We start from the raw sequence: 22,048 nt of genomic DNA, 5'->3' as shown, positions 1-22,048 counted from the left end.
TCTAACTTTTCATTTGAAATCAGAATATAAATCTCTAGTGTTTTTTTTGTTTTAATTTTGCTTGGGGTTTCTGTTTTACAAGCCACACAGATCTAAATTCAGGTTCCAGCTATGTATGGCTTTGACTGTGTGTGAAGGTCAAAGCCGGCTTTCTTGCTGTGTGGATCCTTTCTTCCCTGCTTTGTTTGGACTTCCAATCAACTTGAAAGAGTCTTAAGGTTACATGCCACTCCCTCCTTGGTTGTAGTTGTGAGCCATGAATAACGCCAGCAACAGGGAGACAACCACGCTGATGGAATTCCACATATTGCCTGCATGTATAGCTCCCTGGCCCACCAGGCTACTGTAGAGATTCAGGTGAATATTCTGGGTCAAAATACAGGACTGGTTTGTTCAACTCCTGTGTACAGGGCCCTCCCCATGGAGAAGACCAGCTCTGTAGTATTTACTAAGCCATGGCTGGTTATTAGTTGTATTTCTCAAATTTGTCTTGACATAAGTCTTCCAGGCTATTCTTGCGTATACCTAGATAAGAGAGATTCTATGTCCAAAAGTTCAAGGAAGGCAGCATGCAGCAGAGACAGATCTAACAGCCCCAGAGAGAAATAATTTTTAGGGCGGCAAACTTAGTCCATATTAAGTCTTTTATAAATTAGATAATGCCTTATATGTTCATTTTCACAGCTTATATCTCTTCCAATATTTTATTGACTCTAAGAGTGACTACTGTAGTTAAGGGGCACAGAACATGGGGCATACTTTTCATATGATAAGATTTGGGCTGCAATAGTGCTTACATTTTTGTTTTAAGTATAATCCTAGTTTCAAATCACCTTGTTTCATTCTGTACAATAAAAGAACTTCTGGAGGCATCACAATCCCTGACTTCAAACTCTACTACAGAGCTGCATTACTAAAAACAGCCTGGTATTGGCATAAAAACAGACAGGAGAACCAATGGAACTGAATTGGAGACCCAGATATTAATCCACACACCTTCGAACACCTGATTTTTGACAAAGAAGCAAAAAATATCAAATGGAAAAAAGAAAGCATATTCAACAAATGGTGCTTGTATAACTGAATATCAACAAGTAGAAGAATGAAAATAGACCCATATCTATTACCATGCACAAAACTCAAGTCCAAATGGACCAAAGACCTACACATAAAGCCAGCCACACTGAACCTTATAGAAGAGAAAATGGGAAGTACACTTGAACTCATTGGCACAGGAGACTACTTCCTAAATATAACCCCAGTAGCACAGACACTGAGAGAAACAATTGATAAATGGGAGCCCCTGAAACTGAAAAGCTTCTGTAAAACAAAGGACACAGTCAACAAGACAAAATGACAGCCTACAGAATGGGAAAAGATCTTCACTAACCCCACATCAGACAGAAGTCTGATCTCCAAAGTATACAAAGAACTCAAGAAATCAGTCATCAAAAGAACAAATAATCCAATAAAAAATGGGGTACAAACCTAAACAGAGAACTCTCAACAGAAGAATCTAAAATGGCTGAAAGACACTTAAGGAAATGTTCAACATCCTTAGTCATCAGAGAAATGCAAATCAAAACAACTCTGAGATTCCATATTACACCTGTTAGAATGGCCAAGATCAAAAACACTGATGCCAACTTATGCTGGAGAGGTTGTGGGGTAAAGGGAACACTCGTGCGTTGCTGGTGGAAATGCAAACTGGTATAGCCCCTTTGCATGTCAGTGTGGCATTTTCTCAGAAAGTTAGGAAACAACCATTCTCAAGACCCAGTAATGCCACTTTTGGGTATATATCCAAAGGATGCTCAATCATGCCACAAGGACATGTGCTCAACTATGTTCATAGCAGCATTGATTGTCATAGCTAGAACCTGGAAACAACCTAAATGCCCCTCAACTGAAGAATGGATAAGGGAAATGTGGTACATTTACACAATGGAGAAAAAATTTTTACAGCAGAAAAAAATAATGACACCTTGAAATTTTCAGGCAAATGGATGGAGGTAGAAAACATTATTTTGAGTGAGGTAATCCAGATACAGAAAGACAATTATCACATGTACTCACTCATAGGTGGTTTTTAAACATAAAGCAAAGAAAACCAGCCTACAAACCACAATCCCAGAGAACCTAGACAACAATGCGGGCACTAAGAGAGACATACATAGATCTAATCTACATGGGAAATAGAAAAAGACAAGATCTCCTGAGTAAATTGGGAGCATGGGGACCTTGGGAGAGGGTTGAAGGGGAGGTAGGAAGGGAAGCAGAGAAAAATGTAGAGCTCAATAAAAATCAATTAAAAAAAGAATTCATCAGGGGATGGAGAGATGGCTCAGCAGTTAAGAACATTGGCAGCTCTTTAAGAAGTCCTGAGTTCAATTCCCAGCAAGCACATGGTGGCTCACAACCATCTGTAATGAGGTCTGGTGCCCTCTTCTGGCCTGTAGGGCTCTATGTGTAGATAGAGCACCATATACATAAAATAAATAAATCTTTTTTTTTTTTTTTAAAAAAAAAAAACACTTTGTTTCACTTAAGCAATATAATTGACATTTAAAATTTCAACATCGCCTGCTGAGTCCAACAAGTCATTCTGTCTTCCAAAAGGATTTTAATCTTTCAAATGGAGATAGTAATTGTAACTGTCTCCCAGAGCTGCTGGGAAAGGTAAGGTCCTCCAGGATCATTCAATAAGTCAAAGCTTGTACAGTCACTGGCCAGAGAATCCAAGGTATTTAAAATAGGGAACCTAGGAAGTTTTGCAAAGGCAATGAGTGGTAGATATGTCATGGAGTTTCATGGTTTCTCATAAAACTATGAACCCTTTGAGGTTTGGGATGGTGCCTTGTTCACTTGTTTCAGTATCCCCAGTGCTTAGAGCATAGCAAGTACTTGATCAGTATTTGATGAATTAGTAAGTCCTAAGTTCAAATCTCAGTGTTGTTATTTCTGGTCTTGCGCAAGTTGTCTTCTTTGATGGTGAGTCTGCAGTTTGTAAAACTGCAAGGAATAATCTTGTAGGGGTAACTTTCAGACATGGTAGCTGGTACTGTTTGTTCATGGTGTGCCAGACACTGGCTAAGCACTTTCTGTGGGCGACATCATTTGATCCTCACAACAGCTCCATGAGGTAGGTGCAGCTACTGCTGTTTTGTTGGTGGTATGGTTGACATTCAGAGAGATCAAGAGGTGTTCAAGGTAATACAACTACTGATCATTGGGATGGTGACCCAACCCAGGTAACATTGGTCCTATACTTTTTTGAGATGGGGTCATATGTAGTCCAGGGTGACCTTTAACTCTAGTCGAGGATAATTTCAAGCTGCAGATTTGCTTGCTGCCACCTTTCCAGTGATAGGGATTATGGGTGTGGTTTATGCAGGACTAAGGTTCAAATGTTGGACTTCAAGTATTCTAGGCAAGCATTTATCAATTGAGCTGTGTCACCAGTCATCAGTCACCATGATCTAGGTTTTCTAAGCAAAGGCTGCTATTATTGTTGGTATTGTTGTTGTATAGATTGTTTTATGGTGACACTTGAAATAAGAGAAAGTTTCAAGCAATCTTAAAGTTTCATGCTTAAAAGAGTATATCCTCTCTGGAAAAATCTTGCTTAGGCAGAACTCGGAGACTGAGGTTTCAGTGTGTAGGTATATGTTTGTCCTCCTGGGCAGAGTGTTGTGTGCCTTTAGAAGCCATTTCAATTAGACAGATGTTAATTATTGTCCTCAGGCAGACCTCAGGATGCACCAGGGAAGCATGTTTGCATGTCCAGTGAGCTCTGAGTGATCTTACATGATGATTGAACAAAACAGAGCAGGTGCCTGAGCCAGGCTTCATCCTCTCACTCATCAAGGCGAGTCACAAAGCTAGGGAAGATTAGAGATGAATGGAACCATGGGGCTCATTTAGCCCCAATGCAGAAGGAGACTTACGAAGCTGTCTACAACCCGGTAAATATAGTTGTATAATATTTGTGTTTTAATCATTAAAGACATTTTTAATGATTAAATTTTGCCTGGAGGTCAGTGCAAAGCAGCCACACTAGTCAGCCATACAGGCCAGTCAGTGGTTGTACACGCCTTTAATCCCAGCAGCCACCCTAGCTAGCCATAGAGGCCACTAGAGAGGAATATAAAGTGGGATGCGACAGGAACTCACCTTTCTTTCAGTCTGAAGATTTCAAGGAGATTAAGAAGTCTCTAGTAGCTTGGCTCCTTTTCATTTTTGTTCTTCAGGTTGAGAACCCCAATATCTGTCTCTGGGTATTTATTATTCATATTACAGGTAAGTAATGGTGATGTTGCATATGCTTGAACACACTACGGTAGGCACCTATGGTGTGGGAAGTCCTTCTATGTGTTGCTTTTATTGGTTAATAAAGAAGCTGCTTTTGGCCAATGGCTTACAAGAGTAAAGCCAGGCTGAAAGAGATATAGAGAGAGAGTGGGTGGAGTCAGGAGAAGCCATGTAGCTGCTACCAGGGACAGACGCACCAGAATCTTGCCAGTAAGCCACAGCCACATGGTGATACACAAATGAATAGAAATATATTAATTCAAGATGTAGGAGTTATCTAGAAATATGCATAAGCTAATAGGCCAAGGAGTGATTTAATTAGTACAGTTTCTGAGTGATTATTTAGGGTATGGACAGCTGGAAACAAACAAACGGCTTCTGCCAACATCCCTATAATTTTTACCTGGCTGTCATCCAGCCTCCATTTTCTGGTGACAGTATCTAGATTTGGGAAGTGGCCCATAGAAGATAAGTGCATAGACCTACAGCTCATGCTCTCCTCACCAAACCATGCTCCCACTGATGGAGGATATGTGATATTCTTGATAAAGCCTGGTAGCTGGCCTATAGTAGATCTCTTATCCATGTTTTCCACATTTTCATTGGGAAATACAAAAATGGAAGTTACATTTTTAATTCCTCTACTCTTTAAGGAAATTTGCACAATATTTCTCTCTCAATAGCCAGGGATTGTGTAGCTAAGGTACCAAGCAAACACTGAAGCAAGGAGAACTCAGAAATCATAGAGAAGAAGGAAGAGGTATGTTTTCAACAACATACCTCATGACTTGGTGTCATCAATGAGCATACAATTCTTTTGAAATTTTGGGGGGTATAGAAAAAGTAAAATGCTTGTAAAACAATTACTTAATGGATACGTTTATTGCATCATATTTATAAGGACAAATAAATCAGAATCAACCTACATATTCAGCATTTGGGGACTGAATACGTATTATTGATCCCTTCATACAATACAATATTATGCTGCAAAAAGAACAGTAAATTAACTACTAACAACATTAATGACTCACCAGGCAAGATATCCCTAATATTGTAACAGTGGCACTTTTATCTTGGGGGTAACCAATAGCTGTCTAATCTTAAAGTCTGCTGGATGGGAATGGTAAGGAATTTATAATTCATATGTGGTACTGTCAACCCAAGTAACAATCCATTACTAGCTAGTCATAGGTCCTAGAGGAGAATCCGCTACTATAATTTCCCCAAATGAATGTAATTTCTAACTGTATCCCAAATATTTTTATGGACAGATATGCACCTGTCACTCCTCATGACAAAAGCTTTATTTTGTCACAGATAGAGACTGTTACAGAATTCAAAATTGTCAAATTACAGAGAATAAGCAATTGTGTGGTACCCAGCCCCAAGTGTTAACATCTACAACGCTACTTCTACATCTAAGGCTCAGGGAACATCACAAAAGAGGAGGTGGGAAGATTATAAGAGGACCAGGATGGATGCTGCTAGATAGTGTCTCTCGAAATGCACCCACTAACTCGCAGCCATGTCATTTCCTGGGTAAGACTGGTATAATACCACCAGTTGCCATGCCAGTGTAGATGGGTGGAATTCAACAAAGTCCTACCCCAAGATGGAAAGCTGCAGGTAGTCAGTAGCTACATATATAGAGAGAATCAGTTTCTTCCAGGAATGAAGTCCCACATGGGTTGTACGGTCCCAAGTGGGCAGCCCTGGATGCTTGTACATATGAGCAGTGCTAAGTGCACTCTATAGTTTGTATGTACAAACACATATATCTACATATATGTTTTATATTTACACATGTTCATAGTATAAATTATAAACACACACAGAAAGAGGGCCAGAGTGATATAGATGCAGTACTCATTTATGAAGTTGTCAAAAACTAAAATTACATCTATGTTAAAAAAAATAGAGTAAGCACTGTACACCATCTCACTCCATCCCTGGGAAACATGAAATGAATTAAAACCATGGTGCAGATAGTGGGTAAGAAAATTAGGTTTAAGAAGACAGAACATCTGTATGTACATTGATATGGGCATCAGATGTCACCAAAGGTGAACACACATACAGGTAACTGTTTTAGGGGATGGGAGTGGAGTTTTGAGACTACTGAAAAGCTTAACTTTTATTAAACACCAATTATGTATTAGTACATTTTTATTGTACAGTTGAATGTTCTACTTAATATATACACAGAAATAATCTTAAAGCAATAATGAGCAGTTTGCTAGAAAGTAGAAAGTCTCTCTTGGAGTTAGCACCTGAGCATTTATGCATTTTTAAAATCTGAGGCAGCGTATGAAAGCATGTTTACACAAGTATTGGTAGTACACAATGAGATTTTTTTTTTCTGTCATAAAGGAGGATGAAGTTCTGTCCTTCGCTGGATAATGGATGCGACTAGAGATCATAATGTTAAGTGAATTAAGTCAGTCTCATGAGGACAAAATGAGATGGTTTCTAAAATTGGTAGGTTCTAGACTATATAGGCTCTTCACATTATGCATGTACAGATGCCAGGAGAACAGAGCAAAGCTGTGCAGTGGGATGAAGGGAGCTTTGGATAATTCTCTAAGTCTTCCTGCTGTGCTGGTAAACATGGGGAAATTGACTGTTACACACTGGCAAGTTATGAGAGTCCCTCACCAGAGGCTGAACATGTTGGTGCTCTGGTCTTGTACTTCAGCCTCTAGAATTGTGAGAAACTGGGTTTTTGTTTGTTTGCTTGTTTTGTTTATTTCTTCCAGAGTAAAACTCACTGGCACAAGTATGGGAGAAGGACTATCCCTTCAAAGCTAAGAAGCAGACATGGGAGGAATAGAGTTGTCTATACCCCACCACGTACCATGTGCGTGCTGGCATCTATTACAGAGCAAGGAGAGGCTGGTAGTCTGTTTCCCCCCCTAGGTGTAAGCCACTAGGTGAGAGCAGCTTTCTCCCTCCAGCTCACTTCATTGTCCTCCGGGGACTCATGGGCTTCATGTGCAGTTACAGATCAAGGTGCTCCGGAGAAAGCTGTTCACACATACAAAGGATAAATTCTGGAAAGGTTTCACTGATGGGGTGCACACCCGGCCAAAATAGTTTAAAATGATTCTATAAAGGGATCTTCAGAGAGCCAAAGGCAGGCTAGTGGCAACAGGATCTGATTTAAAGTCATGGAGTCTTTGCCTAAATCCCAGAACTGCCTGTTTTAGTTGTGAGACGTTAAATAAACTGAACAAATGATTTTTCTTCCTGTGTCTGCTTTTTCATTTATAAGAATAATATTTATCTTAAGACAGTGCTTCTCCACCTGTGGGTCATGACCCCTTGGGTTTCATATCAGATATTTACATTAGGACTCATAACAGTGGCAAGCAGCATTTGTGTGTGTGTGTGCATACATATGTGTGTGTATATATGTATATATGTGTGTGTGTAATATATTATTCTCAAATGTGAATGCATGGTAGAACAGCTCCACAGAGCTAATATATATATATATATATATATATTATAATATAATATTATATATATTTGGAATATATATATTTCCAAATGCATTTGTAGGCTTTTTGTGACGTTAGCTCTTGATGCCTATTAGTGGTTTTTGAAACTAATGTTAAATTCGTTTTAAAGTCAGCCAGACCTTTGTCTGAATACCAGGGCTGCCTATCTTAGTGACGCTCCCTTGACTGAGAGACTCCGCCCCCTGTGCTTGCTTCCGCACTTGTGAGAGTTTTCATCATAAGAGGTCAAGGTGAAGACTAACCGGCAAGAGCCCTGGGTGGCAGACTCTTGTCACCATGTTATACGATAGAGCTCTTGAATGTATTCTTCACAACTGAAATGAAATTTATCTTTTTGACTAATATTTCTTTAATTTCTTATAAAGTTTACTTATGTAGTTGATTCATCTTTTATTCCCCAGGTGAAGTCACGTGCTAATGTAAATATAGTACACATTTGCTTCAGACTGGGAAGTAACAAGGAGCACAGAGCTTGCTCCTGTTTGCAGCACATTTATAATCTAGACCAAGGGTTGACACTATTTAAATAAACATATGAACGACTACACTGATTGCTTGCCATAATGGCAGTCTCCTTAGTGTTCCTGGCACTTGCGTCTTTTTTTTCCTCCTTTCTCCTTACCATCTCTTTCTCTGACAGGAGCCCTCAGCCTGACAAGTGTATCTAGAGGGGCTCTATTCTGGTAGCCCATGGACAGTGTCATGAACCTGGCTCTTGATTACTCCTCCCTTGACACAGTCTTGGGACCACTCACAGATCAAGAGACATCACCACAGGGATAGCTGTATTTGTGGAGAAAGCTTTGCTTGTAGGGGAATAATTTGATGTCATTTAAAATGTAACTTCACATGACACATATTTTTAAGCAAAGGATTGAATAAAGAGGTTGCCACTAATACCTGAAATGCAATGCTATTTCACAGTAAAACTGATGTGTACACATGAAACACACATATATCAAGATGTCTATGATGTACAGTTCAGCTTAAACGGCAGCTACTAAAGTAAATACACATACATCAAATATATGTATATATATGTATATGTATACACACACATATAATCATTAACGTAACTGCAGGAGCGCTTTTATGTGAATAAAGATCTATATCCCATGTCCTGGTTATCACTGTCATCAACTTGTAAACTCAAGTCAAAGAATATAGGAACAGGTGAACATTCCATAATGTCATGTATCATATCTATGCTATAGTTGGGGCCTTCAAGGACTGACCAGTTCAGGAGTTGTCCTAGATGTTTGGGACAGATCAGTAAAAGTGATTTGGAAGACAACATAGCCTTTGTGCATGAATCCAACCACTTCTTATTAATGCCCAAATACACATCCAGCACACATCTGATATCTAAAACTAAATAGAAACCTATTAAGCAAATGTTATTTCTTAGGGCACACAAAACAATCATCTATGTTTGATGAGAGGAGTCAGTGCACAGAGGAATAAATTTTAGAGTCACACTAATAGAATCAACTCCTACAGGTAGGCACCAACTGAAATTCTTTAGCTAATGCCTGAGTCCCACTCCAACCCTGATATTTAGCTTTCTTTCCCTGTGACTTCTTTTTCGACAGGTGGAATGTTTTATTAAGCATTCAGGATCTCTGGAGCTCTGCATGTCTTTGTGAAGATCCCTGACAAATTAGAAAGTCAAATTAGCAATGCATATTTAATGCTGCTTTGTAGTTTTTTTTTTTTTTAAAGTTGGCTGCAATGTTTACTCTTTGAGAGGGAGTTAATAATTATGCAAATTGAAGAAACAGTCTGCCTATGGTATAATGATAATGACTTGGGTTTTATATGCAGATTCAAAGTATTTCTGTTCACTTCTTAACTTCACCTGTGACATGGGAGGAGGTGAGCCAAGATGGAGATCGTGAAAATGGTTATTTTCATCAGTCTGGTCTTAGGTGAATGAGTAATGAAATTTGCATAGCCTTGCTGTCCCACAGACACTGCCGATGGCCCGTAAAATGAATGTTCACCGTTTTGTGTTATTTCTAACAAGATCTTCATTTGGTTTACTTTGCTCCAGAAGATCCTGGTCTGTCAGAGTTACCATCTCTCTACCTAGGAGCACTAAGGGCTGGTCCAAAACATGGTAGGTAGTCCCACATGCTCTGTCACAAAAGCATGTGACACATTCAGGCAAATGAACATGAGCTGGCGGCTTCCTAGAAACGTGCACAAAAAGAGAGACATGGGAGAGATATCCATCTGAAGCTGTCAGAATCAGGTCTTGGTGGCATTGTTAGCTGTCTCCACTCTGTGACTTGCTTTATGCTAAGACTTCCTGCTACACAAGTCCATAACAAAAATATTACTTAAGCCATGTTAAGCCTGTATTTCCTGTTATTTACAGACAAGAACACATCTCAATATATAACCTGATAGTTCCTAGATTGCTCAGTGTGTGCACACATGTTTATATACATGCAGATACAAACATTGCAGAGAAACTAGAGCCATAAACTTGGCATCTGATTGACTAATGAAGTTAGCTGATACTTGCTGAAGTGCACGGAAGAAAACAATGGCAGCTTAGCAAAGCTCCTCTGGGTACCAGGGGAGTCCATATTGTGTGATCAACCAATAAGAAAACCACTTACTATTCACACTTCGGCTTTCACTGGGACACGTTTCTCCAGTCACTCATGATCTTCCTCCCTCTGCGAAGCTGAAAGACACAGGAGGGGAATAAGTATAAAATGTGCAATCTCGTTTTGGCATCAGGCAGTAATTAAGTATTTTGCCCTCTCCATTCCAGCTGGATGCTTCCAGCCCCAAATAAACTTCCCAAGCAAGCTGGACGTTTTCCCAGGAAGCTACTTCAATGGCAGTGGTTTGCTCCAACCAGGGAATCAGGTCTGCTGCTTTATCTGCTAACGTGCAGAATACAAATGATGTTCCATGTTCTCTTGGATGTCAATCTAAATGCCTCTTCACTCCATGGGGCACATTTTGGTCCAACCACTTGGTATATTTCAATTTTGCCACATACACGGATTCAGAAAGAGGATGAGATTTGATTCAAGTTAATGACAGTACGACAAACTTGTGTTGAAAATGTGGAAGGAAAGAGAAGGTCTCTTACTACAGAGCTAGATATGGAGAGGATTCAGTTCTGGCAGGTATCAGTGCATATGTGTGTGCGTGTGTGTACATGCATGCATGCATGCATGCATGTGTGTATGTGTGCGCATGTATGTCAGTCTGTCTGTCTGTCTGTGTCTGTGTATATTGCAGTTTTTAGTGAAAGGTACCTAGCTCTGATAAGGCCTCTGGATCCTGCTATGGCTAAATGATTGGCACTTTGAGGAGTAAGCAATTCATACCCTCTTTGTTGCTAAGCCAGGCTAGTTTGATTGTGTTGACTTTTGTTTTCCTTAATCAACTTGGTTTTGCCCTTTATACTCATTCACTGATTACAGTAAAATGAAGACAGCTGACACACTAATCAGCGTCTTCATTTATCTTAAACATTTCTGCTCCTTTAATATTAACAGAGGGAAAACAGACCTGGTACTGAAAACCTAGCCAGGTTTTCCAGGGCTAGTGGGGTCGTGGACCTTACAAAAGAATCTACTACCGCCACTTTCCTGGACTTGCACAATTCCTTACTGCATCCTAAATCATACCCTTATTCCCACAGATAATTGTAGGCACTACCCCTCATCGAGGGAGAATGTCTTTACAGTAAATAGAGACCATAATAGAAACTCGACACAATGCAGAGATTGACAGATTGCATGGAGCTCTGCCCCAGTGGATGCATCTACATCACAGCTCCTGCGTCTATGGCTCAGGAAACATCAGGAAAGAGGAGGTGAAAAGAAAGATTGTAAGAGCCAGAATACCAGGAGGTCTACTGTGAAACAGTCTCTCTTAGAAATGGCTGCATATTTCCCCTTCCCAGGGAAATCCATGCATCCCTCTTTGGGCCCTCTTTGTTATCTAGCCTCTCTGGGGCTATGGACTGTAGATTGGTTATCGTGTACTTTACTCCTAATATCCACTTAGGAGTGAGTATACACCATGTTTGTCTTTCTGGGTTTTGGTTATCTCACTCAGGATGATTTTGGGAGGCCTGCCCCTACCTGAATGGAGACAGAGGAGGAGTGGATAGGGAGGGGGGTAGATGGCAGTCAGGAGGAGGGAATGGGGGGGAAAGGAGAGAGGGGGAAACTGTGGTCAGTGTGTAAAATAAATAAAAATGTTAATAAAATTAAATTAAATTAAAAAGAAATGATTGCATAAAAAGACCAGAACAATGGCAAGATAAATAGGCATGCTAATGTATTAAGGGGGATTTCATGGGATCTTAGCTGTAGACAAAGAACTACAGGCAACTAGTGACTACTGGGAGAAGGGGAATTAGCCTTTCCTAAGCATGAGCATAGTTATCGGTTGTCCAAATATGCAAAGTATTCATCCTTGAAGCCATACATACACATACAAGAAAACAGACTCAGCAGAATCTCTTTATAAATATTAATGTACATACATACATACATACATACATACATACATACATACATACATGTGGTCAGTCTTAAAACCATATACACACAAACAACAAAAGACTCAGTATAATCTATCAATAAAAATTTATGCATACATATACACAAATATGTAAAATAAGAATAAAAGAAAAAGTGGTTATCACTATGAGAATAGGGACCATGAGGGGGATTCGAGGAAGGATAGCTGGGAAGGATGAACTTATGGTGGAAAAGGAAGAAGAAAGTGATATAATTCTTTTTCTACTAAAATCAGTAAAAAAAAAATAACTTTTATGCTTTGGAGGAAATGGAGTGGTCTTGCAAAGAATCAATTCAGGAGTTATCTACATTATTCCAACAAGATAAAGATTGCAAATGGACATACACATACCCATACACATGCATGCATATATACACATATGCACACATGCTCACAAACACAGTCACACATACATACATGACTGACTGTGCACGCATGCGCACGTGCACCCACACATACAGAATGTGAGCTTTAGATGCAAGTGTATGTTCTCCCAGAAGGATCTGGAAAGAGGTAGTTTGGTTTTAGCTGACTCTAATCATCTCTTCCCAGGGGACTGCTGGCCTAATCTTACAACCTGTCTTCATTCCCTTCATCTTGTTTTTTTAAAACTGGTCATCTCTGTATCAGTTCGCTCTGCTGACTTGTGACTGGACTAACCACACACAGCACTCAGACCTTTATAGGGCCCAGTTTACTCATTGTGAGTCACTCTTACTCTAAGTAAGAGTCCCAAAGAACCTGTCCACAGCCCCAACCCTGAATCTTTTTTTTTTTAACATTATGACAATTTACTAATAAACGTCAAATCTGAGGAAATCATACAATTAACAAAATTGACTTAAGAAATTTAAACTCTGAACTTGAAAATATCAGTCCCAGCGTGGACCCCAGACCAAAGTGCCTGGCCGTGCAGTTTGCATAGGCTCTGTAGTCTGGGAAGAACTGCTTCACAAGCCGGTTGAGTAGTTTGTCATCCGGAGTACTAACATAACCTTATCAGTGCTCCAAAGATTTCCCACAGAGGAAACACAGGTGGAGGCAGTTTTATAGGTATCTTTGCCAAGATTCCAGGAACAGATCATTTCAGTCCTAAACACTCGCAGTCTGTGAAAAGAGGTGCACCTGCTGGGCCCCGCAATGAGCGCTGTGGACCATCATATGACAAGAGATCAGTTCAACTCCAATCTTGATTGTTTTTTTTTTATTAATTAATTTATTTAATTATTAAAGATTTCTGCCTCTTCCCTGCCACCACCTCTTATTACCCCCCCCTCCCCCAATCAAGTCTTCCTCCCTCCTCAGCCCAAAGAGCAAGCAGGTTTCCCTGCCCTGTGGGAGGTCCAAGGACCACCCACCTCCGTCCAGGTCTATTAAGGTGAGCATCCAAACTACCTAGGCTCCCACAAAGCCATTACGTGCAATAGGATCAAGAACCCATTGCCATTGTTCTTCAGTTCTCAGTAGTCCTCATTGTCCGTTATGTTCAGCGAGACCGGTTTTGTCCCATGCTTTTTCAGACCCCGGCCAGTTGGCCTTGGTGAGTTCTGGATAGAACATCCCCATTGCCTCAGTGTGTGGGTGCACCGCTCGCGGTCCTGAGCAATACCACTATTGGGAATATACCCAAGAGATGCCCTAACATACAACAAAAGTATATGCTCAACTATGTTCATAGCAGCATTGTTTGTAATAGCCAGAACCTGGAAACAACCTAGATGCCCTTCAATGGAAGAATGGATGAAGAAAGTATGGAATATATACATATTAGAGTACTACTCAGCAGTAAAAAACAATGACTTCTTGAATTTTGCATACAAATGGATGGAAATTGAAAACACTATCCTGAGTGAGGTAAGCCAGACCCAAAAAGAGGAACATGGGATGTACTCACTCATATTTGGTTTCTAGCCATAAATAAAGGACATTGAGACTATAATTCGTGATTCTAGAGAAGCTAAATAAGAAGGTGAACCCAAGGAAAAACATATAAGCATCCTCCTGAATATTAACCTTCATCAGGCGATAAAAGAAGACAGAGACAGAGACCAACATTGGAGCACTGCACTGAAGTCTCACGATCCAAAGGAGGAGCAGAAGGAGAGAGACCAACCCTGAATCTTGATGGACTTCATTTGGCCCATAATTTCAGAAATTGATCTATGTTTAATCATTGAAAAGTTTTACATTAGAAGATTTTAGACTTCATATAAAAAGCGTGAAAGGGCTGTCTATACAGTTTTCTTTCTCATGTGATGACCTAGGGTGAGTGTGAGAGGCGACTGGTCTGGGATCTCAAAGCTGGACAAGGCTGATTCTTTTGCCATATCCTCCATGTGGTTTTTCTTTGCTCACTACTGCCACCTGCTGGGCTAAAGCACAGTGAAGGTCAACCTCTGCCTTTAGCATCTACTTGGGGCTAACTCACCTGAAGCTCACCTTTTGTTTTTTCCTTATCCTTGCCCTATTGTCTAATCCCCCCAAGTGCACACATTATTTACTTGATTAGGAAAAATGGGTTTATAAGTACATTTGTGAAATGAAATTTTGCTATTTTCTTTCGGGGGTAGAATACAGATGAAAGCCCTGTAGTACCACCTACCAGGCAACATAGGAGACTTTGGGAGATCTGGTCACTCTGTAATCTTTTCTAAATTATCGCCCTCTCCTCTTGACTTTAGTTTCTATGTCTATCAAACAAGGAAGTGGTGCTAGATTGCAAGTTACAAGCTGCTGACCCATTGGTTATATTCAGTTACTGAGTCCTATTTTTCTTTCGTTGATTCACTACAACAACTAAAGGGAATGTGTCAATTAACAATCCAGAATACAGACTTCCCAGGATGTTTTTAACAACTCAACAGTATTTCTCTAAATTTCTGTATAACAACGATATGGTATGTGGCTTCTCTCATTCTTCACCCACCTCCAAGCATGCATATTTATAGTCTCACCGTTTGTTAAAGTTACCATGTCTTAGTCTTGCCTAGTGAGCACTTTCTCTTGATATCCTTGAATGAGATGCCTCCCATGATCCTCCTCTCTTGAGCAGAGGAAGATGCTAAGTGTCAGAGATGACTGGAAGCATTTTGCTAAACCTTAATGAGCCGCTCCTCCTTCCCACAGGGAAGCTAAGAAGCAGCAGTGTGCAGGCCTTTGTGAAGGTCCCTCCACACAGCTAAACCTGAAAAGGCGACAGCCTGGCTTTGAAAGTAGCAGAAATATTCTTCCGTTGGGGTTGGTAGCTGATTCTCTAAGTAATTTGCAATTCAAGTGTCTCTTTGTTTTGTATGAAAATTTGCTGCTATTTGGAAAGTGGGGACGAGCAAAATTGCATCCTGCTGGTTTTACTTTGACTGTATCAAAAAAGAAACTGTTAATCTGGTTCCATAATTAACTTCCCTGTTTTAAAAAGGCCCTGGGAGAGAGTCCAGAGAGTGGCTGTCAACTCCCTGCCTCTCTGCTCAATAACTCTGTTCAATAGGATGCCCTGAAAAGAGACTGGTTCCAGGTGGAGAGGACTCCGGATTGTCTCTCTGATCTTCAGTCTCCTTCATCCCTATCCAGCTAGCATTTAGTGAGCTCCCACCACAAGTAAGGCACTGGATCAGTTGGGGGCATCAAGATAATAAATCCCTGAGTAGCTTTCAAGGAACATAGTTAGTTTTCCATCTATCTATCCACGAATCAGGCTCCTCCCTCCAAAATATATACAGTTTGATTTTCCAAGTCCTATGTGAGGCATTGGCATTTGAGAAATACAAAACAGACTAACGCATCATTCAAAAATTCTACAGTGACGAGCTCACTCTTGACAAGGGCCATAGAGTTAGCTTCATTGAAAAGAAGGCCCTAATATTGGCTCTGATGCCTAAATTATCTGTGACCTTCCATGTGCTTAGACTTGTTCATGAAGTGCTAGGGAGGAGGGGGCATTGAACCAAGCAGAGGTAGGTGGTAGGCGTTAAATCTGAAGGCTATTCTGGCAGGAGGAGAGGGGCCGCACTAACATTAAGAATGGACTAATCTGAGCCCTACTGTGGACTTTGCTAAACGCTCATCTTTTCAATGAAACTTGATAAATCAATTAGTTATTCAGGCTACAGATAGCAAGCAGACTTAAGTCAGGTCCCAGAGGACATGTGGTCAGAATTAATGAAAAGACTGAGACCTGAATATCCGTGTCCAGTTTTCAAGGCACAAGCTTTAACTGCCAGGGTTGGGGTGGGTGGAGAGGGAGATAGAGAGGATTTCTTGAGTTTATTTCAACCAACCATTCCATCTTCTTATAAATTTTTCCAAATGTTTAACTGGGGTATACTCAGAGAAAAATTGTACTGGGTCTGCCGGAGTAAAAGAAGCAGGACTGTCTACCTGAAATGTATATGGATTGGCTCTCTTCCCTATGGCACAGGAAGAAAGAACAAAGATCAAGCCAGAGTCAGTCTTCAAGTTGATCCCTCAAGGAGAGGGATGCCCATGAAGTGGTCTTTCCCACCTTCACTCAGATAATTTGGGTGGTACTCTGTTTTCTTCTTCTCTTTAAGGGGCAGTTGCTATCGTTTTCCTTTCCTTCTTTTTCTCTGAAGTGTAAAGAGAGACGTAGTCTCTGGAATATAATATATCAACCCCCCCACTCTTATCCTCAGATCTATCCAAGAAGAATAAATGAGGAACTTACCCTTTTCAGTGACATGGGCTCTTCATTGGGAGGAGCTAGTGATCCCATTTTTAACCTTGGATGCCGTTCTATATGTGCCAGAGAAAACCACCCTGGTATGCATCAATTTTGCCTTGAAAGCTGGCTGGCCCTGAAACATCCTCTACGTGGCTTTTTAGAACTGGTGCATGATGCCTGCTACATGCAGAGGGCAACTAAGCCCACAAATTGTGTTAGTCTTCAAATCATAATAGCTCAGCATTCTTATGTCTGGGAGATGCACGAGAATCAAGAGAAAACTGCTCCTTGTGTTTTGCATTTGTAAATAAGGACAAGTGCAATAAAACCTTGAAATTACAAGAGAATGAAAATGCTGAGAATATCTCAGTCTTTGACCCTGATGGATAAGATAATGACTCCCCGAGGATGCCTTTGTCCTCAGGCCTGAGCACTGTTATGTAGAGGAACTTCAGGAATGGAATTGAGCTTACAGACCTTAAGAGAAAGGGGTTTTCTCAGATCATTAGAGTGGACTTTAGAGTAGAGTGTTTAATGGTGCCAGAGGGAGATGGAGGTTATTGTTGCTGCTTAGTTTTGTATTCTTCTGACTGCAAAAGACCGCGAGAGATCAAACCATCATACCAATCCATCTTGGGCAGCAAGATAAAGGCTCTAAAGTTGTTTAAAGAATATGTCCTGGTTTCTTCATGTAATATTTTACTTCTGTCTCATTTGCCAAAACTTGGTCACATGATCACATGCAGCTTGCAGAAAGCATAGACAGGTAATTGCACATCAGGATTCTCAGAGACTGAACACCTTCCTCTTACATATTCAAACTTCAAGTGGACTAAATCTCAAATGTCAGATATCAAATGATGATAGACTTTGAAGAAAAGATAGGGAAAATGAATCATGACATTGGCCTGGAGAAAGATTTTTTCTTTAGATGAGATCACAAAAGCACAAGCAACTGAAGCAAAGATGTGTATGTACTCCTTTGTACTGTTTTATTTGGATAGAGAAATATGTACACATAAGCAAATGAGATTATGTCAAAATAAAGGATTTTATTTTTTACAGGAAATGACATATAACAGAGTAAAAGACGGCCTACAGAATGGGTGGATATAACTGTATATTATATAACTGACTAGAAGTCCATATATGGAACTTAATGCAATGTAAAAGAGCTTGATAGACAATGACTAGGGCTCTTGTTAGACACCTCTCAAAGGAAGGCATGCGAAATGCCATAGGTAAATGAAAAAACATTCAATATCAGGGCTCTTCAAGGTTTTGCAAATTAGCCTGCAGTGAGCTACTCCCTCGCCCCAATTAGAATGGTGATCATAAAAAGACAAAAGGAATCGAGTATTGATGAAGATACAGAAAAAAAAAAGCAAGCCATTATATTAAATTGGTGGAATTCTATTTAATACAGCTCATTGAGGGGAAAAGTTATGAAGGGTCCTCAAAAATTAAAAATAGAACTATTCAATTACCCAGCAGTCCCAGTACTAATTATATATCCAAAGGGGAAGAAATCAATGTAAAGAAACATGTACACTGTCATGGTGATTGCACGAGTATTCACAGTAGCCAAAACTTAGATTTTACTTAAATGCCTAACAACAGATGAATAGACACACACACACAAAAATATGCCCTGTATATGTGGAATCCTATTCAGCAATGAAAACGAAATCATGAGACAAAAAAGAATGACTGAACCTGACATTGTGTTAAGTGATAAAAACAAGATATAAAAAAGACAAAAACTGTATCATTTCTTTCACCTATGGGAATATTATAAAGCATATCTCATACAAGTAGAGAGTAGAACAGTGATAATCAGAGTGTTATCAGGGGAGAATGAGAAAGGAAAGAAAGACAGGGCGGTCGACAGAGTCAAGGACATAAGATGGAGGAACAAGCTTCAGTGATCCACTGTACTTCTAGTGTGGTGACTGTAGTTAACATGAGCATATAGTGTATGCTTCAGAATAGCTGAAAGAGAGTGCTCCGAATGTTTTTATTCCAAACACAATAAATTCATAAAGTGGCAGACATGTCACCAATGTATTCATGCATCAAAACTTTAAATCATACTCTCAAAACATGTCTAAATAGTGCTAGGATTTTCATTCTTAAGGTTGTGGGAAAGGATGGATTTGGGGAGGGTAATAGCATTAGCATTTATGTGGTCATTTATACGGAGATACTGGATGTCTCAAAGAGCCACAGCTAGGAAACGATCCTGACTGAAATGTAAATTATTCACTCTAGATTAACCCAGGTTTTCTCTTTCCCTGCTCATGGTACCTTTCTTTAAGTCCATTTTCCAGTCTTTGTTAGTTCTATTCAATCTTCAGGACCCATTTCAGTTCTTACCTCCTCCAATAACTTACTCTAAATTATACTCAGAAGGAAACAATCCCACTCCCTTCCCATTCTCTAAACTTCCTCAACATTGGTTTTACACTTACTCTTTGTCAGCCTATTTTACAGGGGGATCTCTCTCCTTGACTCCCTTCCTACCCCTCTCTCTGACTGTGTATGTGTGTCTGTTTGTCTATCACATTTTGGAATGTAGGCCATTTTCTTATGTACAGCTATATTTCCCACAATGCCTCTGAACATGTTATGAACTATGGTAGCATCTCACAGAAGAGATCATCACTTTGAGTCCTAGTCCTCACACTTCTTTCCTCTTAGAAATCATTTTCTCCTTTACCATCAGTGTTCAACTAGAGACTTCACTGCTTATCAGCCTGCGGTTGTTTGTGACCTTGTAACTATTCTCATGGCCAATGAAACATGAGTAGAAGTATGAATCCAAGGACTGAGGCCATTTTCAGTAGGACAAAGCTACTTGCCCGACTTTATCCCTACTCTGACATGCTTGCTGGGAAGAAACACAGAACCCATTTTGGTTATAGGATTGCAAGTCACAGGTTGAGAATAGCGGAGCCAATTATCCATCTTGTGACTTGAGATGACCTCTTGGAACTGTCTGTTTCTCTAGTCTGCCCTCTCATCTTTGATTAAGTCCATCCTTCTGAGTGGTCTCCATGACAGTTTACCTGAGTCTTACCTCATTCGAAAGATTAACTGGTCTTTAACAAAAAGAAATACAGCTTCCAATCCTAATTGTCATTTTACCAGGAGAGTGACACCTATCTTAAACTGATGAGACCTATGTCATATATCTGGAATTATACAGTCAAGCCTTAAAGGCAGCTGGAGCATGTGCTGGAGATGTAGGCTCAGATTCTTGATCTTGGTTAGCCAGGAGGGTTAAACAAACAGGCTTGGTCTCAGAATTGAGCTATTACCACTGAAATCATTCTTCAAAATATTTTTAATTAGGAGTTATCTTCAGACTTTTAAAACAATATTTTGTACTGATACCCACTGATTTATGCTTCTTAAATCCATCATCTTAGAAAATGAGCTGCCGTTGTCTAAGTATTTTTGCCATTGGGAACATTCTACAAAGTTCCATTTTTTCCCCCTGTCATTCCTTCTTAGGAATCTATTTAGGCAATTCTGCTGAGCATTCATTTCCTGGGTGACTATTAACAATAAAATGTTTTGTATTGGCGTGCTGTCTAATACTTTCCAAAGCCCTTTCACAGTCTAACAGCATTTCATCTAAGATGCGTGGGAAGTTGTGGCTCTGGATCTTGAGTGTTCCTCTTCCTTTTCATATTCCCACTCTGCAGCCCCTCAGTCCCTCACAGCAGAGTCTTGAAATGGCAGGCATTTAGCTATCTCTTATGAAGAATGTTACACTGCAATCATATCTTCTCTTCAGATAATGACATACTATTTTTGTGTCATTTCATAGGACCCCCCCCATCAGATAAAGAATGGTCCTCACTCCTAGGGACAGAGCAATGAATAAGACAGGCAGTGTTCATGTTTGTATGGATCTAGTGGCAGCTGGTGAGTCACATTTCCAGATGGTGGTTATCTGTGCATCTTCTCTGAACAACTGTTGTCCTTCTGTCCCCAGTGTATGATTCTGATGGAACTGGTGCCCATGGAAGGAGGCAGATAGTTGAGCTTTGGCTTTTCTGAATATTGCAGTCCTCTCACTTCAGTGATTAGAACAAGTAAAGTCATAAGACCCAAAATATAACCCAGTTGAGGTCATTTCTGGGATTTAGAATCTAGAAAATAGGAGAGCCAAACTCTTCTTTTGATCTTTCACCTTAGGCAGAGATGGAGTTATCTTGAGGTCAACTGGGGCTATGTCTTTTCCCACAGGTGGAGAGACAGCTTTTCAACTGAGAGGCATAGTCATGAAGAAGTAGTGGGAAGCTGAAGAGGCAGACACTGAGGGATGGATAACTATGGTAATTGGGGAGGCAAAAGAATAAGCTGGCAGATACTACAATCCCGACTGGCACATAGCACTTGCCATTTGCAAGTTGCTTATTTGTTGAGCTGAACATTACTTTTGAGTTTGTTAGTCTAGAAATCTCTATCACCCAGCTTGGTGAACTGAGCAGAAAACATGCTTGGCATTACTCCTCAAATGAATGAATGGCACAGCATTGACTCCATCTCCAGCTAGGTGATGATGCTCAAGATTTTAAAAATAGTTTTTAACTTGTGTTCTCAAAGTATTTCAATGCAAAGTGGTAGTGAAGAAAAAGGACTTAATCATCAAGCAGGCCTAGCTTTCATGTCTAACTTCAGAAGCAACTGGCTGAGTGATGTTCCAAAAAGAATAAATACCACACCATATGAGTTTTTTGGGGAGGCCATATGGAAGTCAGGGTTTAGATTTAAGCATGACAGCTGATGTATAGTTGAAAGCACCTCTGCTCTCTCTAGCCATGAAGCCACTTCTGAGAGGCTTCTATTTTTCACAAACTGTATTAATAGTATGGATACAGGAGAGTGTGGCAGATGTGGGCCTTACCCTCAAGGAGCTTCTGCCTCAGTGGAATGAGATGGCAATGCTGAAACAAGCAGATAA

At 40.1% G+C, this 22,048-nt stretch overlaps 1 protein-coding gene across 1 annotated transcript in view; it reads right to left on the bottom strand.

The window, feature by feature from the left end:
- Positions 1 to 22,048, bottom strand: part of Atp10b (ATPase phospholipid transporting 10B (putative)) — a 223,900-nt gene that overhangs the window by 161,046 nt on the left and 40,806 nt on the right. The window contains exon 2 of the mRNA XM_057775973.1: positions 10,463 to 10,530. The gene's annotated coding sequence lies outside the window, so the exon portion shown is untranslated. The remainder of the gene's footprint in view (positions 1 to 10,462; positions 10,531 to 22,048) is intronic.

Source organism: Chionomys nivalis, chromosome 7 (assembly GCF_950005125.1).
Source record: "Chionomys nivalis chromosome 7, mChiNiv1.1, whole genome shotgun sequence".
Taxonomy (NCBI): domain Eukaryota; kingdom Metazoa; phylum Chordata; class Mammalia; order Rodentia; family Cricetidae; genus Chionomys; species Chionomys nivalis.
The sequence above is the reverse complement of the archived record's forward strand: the minus strand, read 5'-3'. Positions and strand labels throughout refer to the sequence as shown.